A 6,850-nucleotide genomic window follows, 5' to 3' on the forward strand; every position below is an offset into this window, starting at 1 on the left:
CCACTGGCCCTTAGGGCCTCTGAGCCCTTGTGTACCAGCTCCAGGCTGCCCCACAGGGTCACGATGAGTCCAAACCCACCGATGTGAAGTGCTATCAAGTTGATCCCCCACTTACAGTACCCCTAGGGGCCCTGGGGGCACAGTGGTTACCTGTTGTAACTGCCGGGCCAGCAATTTGGATCCGGAGACAGTGACAGTCTCAGAAACCCACCGGGGCAGTTCCAGCCATCCGACAGGGTTGCTGTGAGCTAGCATGCAGTCAGTCAGTGAGTCGTTTGGCAGGTACAACAGAACAAAGTGCCGTCTGGTCCTACACCATCACTCACAAACCCAAACCCACAGTGACCTGTCTGAGGTTTACGCGGCTGTAAATCTCTCTGAGAGGAGAGAGGACGTTTCTCCCCCAAGGAGCTCGCTGACAAGTGCCACCTGGGCTCCTGGCTCGACAGACACTGCTATGGATGAAGGTTTTATTGCTCTTGCTCATTACCCTTCCATCCCTTTATTCCTCCTCAGTCCCGCCTTTCTTTATTCATTCCTACGGGCAAGTATCAGTCCATGTTGCCCCTAAACACATCACCATTTATCCCTGTTTTTACAGGTGAGAGGAGCCCGGATGGTGTAGTGGTTACGTATTGGACTGCTAACTGCAAGGTCAGCAGTTTGAAGGCACCAGCTGCTCCTGGGGGGAAGAAAGAGGGCCTTCTCCTCCCATAAAGGGCCACAGTCTCAGAACCCCCCAGGGGCAGTTCTACCCTGTCCTATGAGGCCGCTGAGAGTCAGCATGGACTCAGTGGCAGTGAGTGTAGTTTTCTGGCTTACAGAGGAGACACTGGCAGCACAGAGAGACCAGCACATGTGCCTAAAGGCAAACAGCAAAGCAGGGTAGCTCTCTTTCCTGCTCCCTGCCTGCCCCACCCTCTGCCCCAGACCATCAGTGCCCTCAGCAGGCCAGACGCTTCCTGCTGCCAACGATAAGGCTGCCGTGACACCTCTCCTCCTGAAAGGTCTGCCTGCCCTTGCAGGCAGCTCTGGAAACCACTGGGCACCCGTTCCAGACTGGAACCTCGGGGGCAGGCCAAGGCGTTCATCATCCCGGCATGTTTTATAACTGCCCCTCGCAATGCCGCCAAGTCTTCAGGCTGGCTCACCTCCTCTGGGGGCTGATGGTGGCAGGGCTACACGACCCAGGAGGTGCACAGATTTTCAAGGCATCTGTCAAAAACAGTTCTGATCCCTCCAGAAGGTGCCTTGAGAGGCGGCCCACACAAGAGCACTTTGGTGGGGGGTGTAGCGTGACTGGGTCATGTAGGGGGGAGGGTAGAAGTGTCTGCCCGTATAAAGCCGTAGCAGAGGATACCTAAGGATCATCAAAGACTCTAGTTTGAAATGCATCCACCACCCCCAGCACCGAACCCCCCCCATCCCTGCTCCAGAGTCTGATGCAACAGTGAGGCCCAGGAATCTGCATTCTAACACAAATCCCTCTGTGCTTCTAGGACATGTGGTGCCCAAATCCCACTTTAAGTAATGTTGTTTGGTGTCCCTACTGGCTGCCCCTCTAGACGCCTACTGTGTCCAAAGCTGGACCGTGGCCTGCAGAGGGTAGGGTTCATTATAAACAACAACGGAAAGAGAACCATCCTCTGCCTGCAACTTCTCACTCCGAGGACCCCACAGGACAGAGGCCAAGTGCCCCTTAGGGGTTCCAGCCTCCTTACGGGAGCAGACAGCCTGGTCTTTCTCTCAGCCCAGCTGTCATTTGAACCCCTGACCTGATGATTAGCACCCCAATGCTCAACCCTCTGAGCCACCAGAGCTCCCCAGGTTACATCATTCACAGCCTCCCATCCCCTGAATCTAAATCTGAAATGCGTGCACCTGTGACCCCAGTGAATGATGCCAAGGGTCTCTGCCTGCCCCCACCCTCCCAGTCCAGATGTACCTGTCACAGCTGGTTTAATAAGTCTGCACCCCGGGGGGAGGGGGAGTTAACCGTCTGCCACCACAGACGGCCGAGGGGAAGAGCGAGGCATGAGAGGGACATGCATTGAGAGAGTGCGTCTTTGAGGAAGAAACGCGTGAAGCCAACACCGCGGGCCTGGCCTTGTGCGTTGATGGACACGGGCCACTGTCACACGGCCATGGCAGAGCACAGTGAGACACTGCATGGTCTGTGTTCGGTGGTGTGTGCTTGCAAGTCATTGCAGAAATGTGACGCGTTTCGGAACCAGCAGCTTTCGTGAAAAGGCAGGCCGCGCCATATCCGTGCGTCTCCTGCAGGTGCCAGCGCCTCGCCCCAAGTTGGTTCCCTCAAGTCGATCTGGACTCGCAGCAGCCCCGTGTGTGTCAGGAGAGCTGTCGGCTGATTTTCCCAACGTGGGTCGCCAGGCCCTTCTTCCAAGGCACCTCTGGGTGGACTTCAAAGTCCAGCCTTCAGTTAGCAGTCGGGTGCATGAACCGCCCGGGGACTCCAGGCCTATCCCAAGAGGAGACCAAATTGTGCAAGGAAGGTTTTTTCGGGGCCTAAAGAGTTCAGGCTAGGAGTCAGCCAGGGCTGGCGCTGCCCATCCGCCACCAAGAGCATGAAAGGCTCCAGAGAGCTGTCTGGGGACATCAGGCCACGCTTCTGCTTGTCAAAACAAGGCCAGGCTCACAGCCACAGAACAGGTTCAGACTGGTCGTAACACTAGAGGAGGGAAGGACCGTCCCCGAGGGTGTCATAGACTGCAGTCGGGTAGTTTCAGACTGCTGATCTCTCTCAACTACCACATTGCCCCCTCCGCCACCAGGGCTCCTGGTTTAGGATCAGGTCTGAAATTGAGGAGCAAGGGGTTGGGGCCTCAGGGCAGGGAGGCCAGAAACAACCGAGCTTGCAGTAGATTGTGGGACACCCCCCCCCACCTCCCACTCTCATTCTTCTAGGCTTTGGTGGGGTGAAGTCGAGGAAACACTGACACGAAGCTCAAGTCTGAGAGTAGGAGGGAGGGGCTGTGGAACGCAACAACCACACTCTAAGCACAGCACTCTGCCGTCACACGGATCAAGGCCAGCTCCAGGGTGTCCCAGGAGCTGTGTGTGGTTGGGTGTGAGCGAGCTAGTTTGTGTGTGTGGTGTCTATGGAGTGTGTGAGCTAGTATGTGTGTGTGTGTGTGCAGTGTCTATGTGGTATGTGTGAGCTAGTTTGTGTATATGTGGGGTTGTGTGTGAACTAGTATGGGTGTGTGTGTGTAGTGTCTGCGAGGTGTGTGTGCAGTATGTGTGAGAGAGAATATATGTGCAGTATGTACGTGTGGGGTGTGTGTGAGCCAGTATGGATGTGTGTGTTGTCTACGAGGTGTGTGTGTGAGAGAGAGAATACGTGTGTAGTATGTATGTGTAGCAGACAGGGAGATGGGGTGTGGGGTTGTGGGGGGGCTGAGTGTGTGCCTGTGGTGTGTGCACAACTGTGTGTGAGAGCCCGAGAGCAAGCGAGCTCATGTGCTGTGTGTGCTGCACACAGTGGTCGGGGTGGGAAGGGTGGGAAGGAGATGTGCATTTTGGAGATAGCGGGTCTGTGGCCTTTGTGATGTGTTCTTCTTGTGCCCCCGAGAAAAATGTGTCTCTGGAAATAAAAATTGGCTTAAAGACAAGACCCCAGAATGTCTCACTGAGCTGATCACCCTAGAACGAAAACGTCTCCTCTATCAAGTCCAATTGTTAAGGATTTAAAGCCATCTCTTGGGTCATGCCCCGTCTTTGCCAGGTGAGAAGATCCTTTTGAGACCCCCGGAGAATTGCTGTGCTCAACGAACCCAAACAAACCGCAGGTACGGCCCATCTCCGGTGCCTTTGCTAGCGCAGAATCAGAGGATCGTCAGTGCGCCTACTTCTTGCCTCACAGGAAACACAATTTCCAACAGAAAAGTGGGGTGAGAGAACCACAAGATCCTCGGAAGTGGCGAGCCACATGGAGAAATAAACTCCCGGATTCCAAGGCACCCACCTGTCCAGCCAGTCCTGCCTGGCACCAGCTGTTGATTCTGACGTTCGGCGACGTCATGGGTGTCATGGGTGTCATGGATGGCCAATGCTTGCCTTTTTGGAAGCAGACCACCAGACCTTTCTTCCAAGTCACCTCTGGGTAGATTCAAACCACGAACCTTTCAGTTAGCCCCAGATTGCACTTACCGTTTACAAAGCCCCAGACACACCAGCCTCCCCTTAATCAGCTGCTAAATACTGGTTTGTTGTTGGCTGATGCTTAGTTTTTCTTTTTTAATGTATATAATTCAGTCATTTTTATTCTATTTCAGCAAAGTTGGACAACCATCACTACTGTTTAACTGCAGAACATTTTCACCACCCCCAAAACGAAAGCCCGTGCCAGTCAGCAGTCACTCCACACTCACTCCCTATTCCCTCCCTCCCAGCCCCCGGCATCCTGTCTCTATAGATGTGCCCAGGCTGGATATTTCATGTGAACGGAATCACAACGCATAGGATTTTGCAACTGGCTTCTTCTACTTGGTACGTATGTTTTCAAAGATGCCCACGTTTCAGTGCCCTGGGGGCACAGTGGATGTGCGCTTCGTCACTAACCTAGGTCTGTGGTTCAAACCCACCAGCCGATCCATGGGTGAAAGATCCGGTGGTCTGCTTTCATAAAGATAATGAAAACCCTATGAGGCAGTTCTACCTTGTCGTGCAGGGTCCCTATGAGACAGGATCAACTCAAAGGCAATGGGTTTGGGTATCCATGTGTAACAGCTATCAGTGGTCCGCTCCCTCATGGCCAATTCACATCCCATTGATAGATTTTGTTTATTCATTCGTGATGAATGTATCCACTAATCAGCTGATGATATTTGAGTAGTCCCCACTTTGGGGCCTTAAGGGCTATGCCACTGTGAACAGTTCTGTACAGAGTTGTGTGGGGCAATCCACTGTCGAGTTTCTTGGGGAAATTCCTAGAGTGGACTTATTGGATCGTATGGTCACAGGTTTTCAGGGACTCTCAAGCTATTTTCCAAAGCAGCAACATCGAATTACATCCCGGAGAACTCCTGTGACTCCAAGGTCACCAACCAACACCTATTGATCATAGCCACCGTCCCGATGGCAGCAGCCTCCTGGGTGGGAAGCGGAGTCTCGTGATTTTGAGTTACACATCCATAAGCATCTTCTTGACTATGTGTATGTTATCTGGGAAAATGTCTATTTAATTTGCCTGCTTTAAAATTGGATTATTTATCTCATTATCGAGTTATAACATTTCTTTATATTTTTTTATATAAGTCCCTTACCAGCTATGATTTTCAAATACTTTCTCTCATTTCCTGGGCTGTCTTATCACTTCCTTGCTAGTGTCCTTTGAAGTTTTTTAAAAAAAATTTTATGAAATCCATTTATCTAATTTTTCTTTGTTTTCTCGTGTTTTGGGTGTCATATTTTAAAAACCATGGCCTAATCCAAGGTCACAAAGATTTATCTGTATGTTTTTATTTCCCCAAAGAGTTTTACTCTGACATTTAGATCTTTGATGAGATTTTAGTCAATTTTAATGTATGATATGTGAAAGGGATTCAACTTCATTTTTTGGCACATGGATTTCCAATTGTCCCAGCACCCTTTTCTGACAAGACTATTCTTTCCCTCATTGATTTGTGTTGGCACCGTTGTCAAAAATCAATTGATCTGAAATGCAAGAATATATTGATAGACTCTCATTCCTACAAGTCTATGTCTATACCAATTCCATGTTGTTTAGATTACTGCTGCTTTGTAGTTTAGAAATTGGGAAATGTGAGTCCTCTTTAAGCCTGTTTCAGTCAGTCTTGGTCTGTTAGACAAAGGCAGGTAAGTTTACATTTATTTGCATATGAATTTTGGAACCAACTTGTCTATTTCTACAAAACAAAACCCAGCTGAGACTTTTCATTGTGTTGGACCTTTGATCGACTTGAGCTGTATTTTCATCTTAACAGTATGAAGTCTTCTTATCCAAGAAAACAGATGCGTTTCTATTTGTCTTCTTCAATTTCTTTCAGTGGTTTCTTTTGTAGTTTTACATGTTCAAGTTTATATTTCTGCTGTTCACTTTACTTCTAGGTATTTTATTCTTCTGATGCTGTTATAAAAAGAACTTTTATATCCTGCCACCTTGCTGCGCTCGTTTATTAGCCTTGCTAGGTTTTCACGTAATCCCGGGATTTTCTATAGACAAGAACGTATCACGGGAAACAGTTACAATCCTTCCTTCTCAGGCTGGATTCATTTTCCTTCTTTTTGTGGCCAGCTGTTTCTTAAGCATCACATCTTAAACATTACACCCTACGTGTTGATTGGCTACCTGTGCCAGACAGTCTCAAAAACTGATCCCCTGCTCGAGGGCTCTCCTTTGACAAGTTGGTACCCAAGGATTGTCCACTCGGGGACAAAAGCACCTGGAGGTCAAGAGGATGTTAGCATGACCCTCCCCATCTGGGACCCATTCCTTACCCCAAGCTCAGACCACCGGGCTTCCGACGCAAGTGCTCACCAACCCTCTACCCACCGCCCTCTGCAAGGCTCCAGGATACAGGATTGGAAAGACACTGGTGTGAAATGATAGATCAAGGCCCCCAACTGAAAACAACCCACTCATCATCCAAGGGCAGCAGGGGAGGTCAAGGTGGCAGACAGACTGGTGGAAACCCAGGAGATTATCAGACACTTCCCGATCCTGTGGCAGAACCCCCAACCTCCCACTCAAGACACCCCAAGCTGTGGAGGGATACAAGCTCTGGGTACACACACACAAACACACACATACGTGTACGGTCAGCAAGGACGGGCTGTCCATTTCCGCACACTCGATCCGAGCCTCCGG

Source organism: Tenrec ecaudatus, chromosome 5 (genome assembly GCF_050624435.1).
Source record: "Tenrec ecaudatus isolate mTenEca1 chromosome 5, mTenEca1.hap1, whole genome shotgun sequence".
In the NCBI taxonomy this organism is placed as follows: Eukaryota; Metazoa; Chordata; class Mammalia; order Afrosoricida; family Tenrecidae; genus Tenrec; species Tenrec ecaudatus.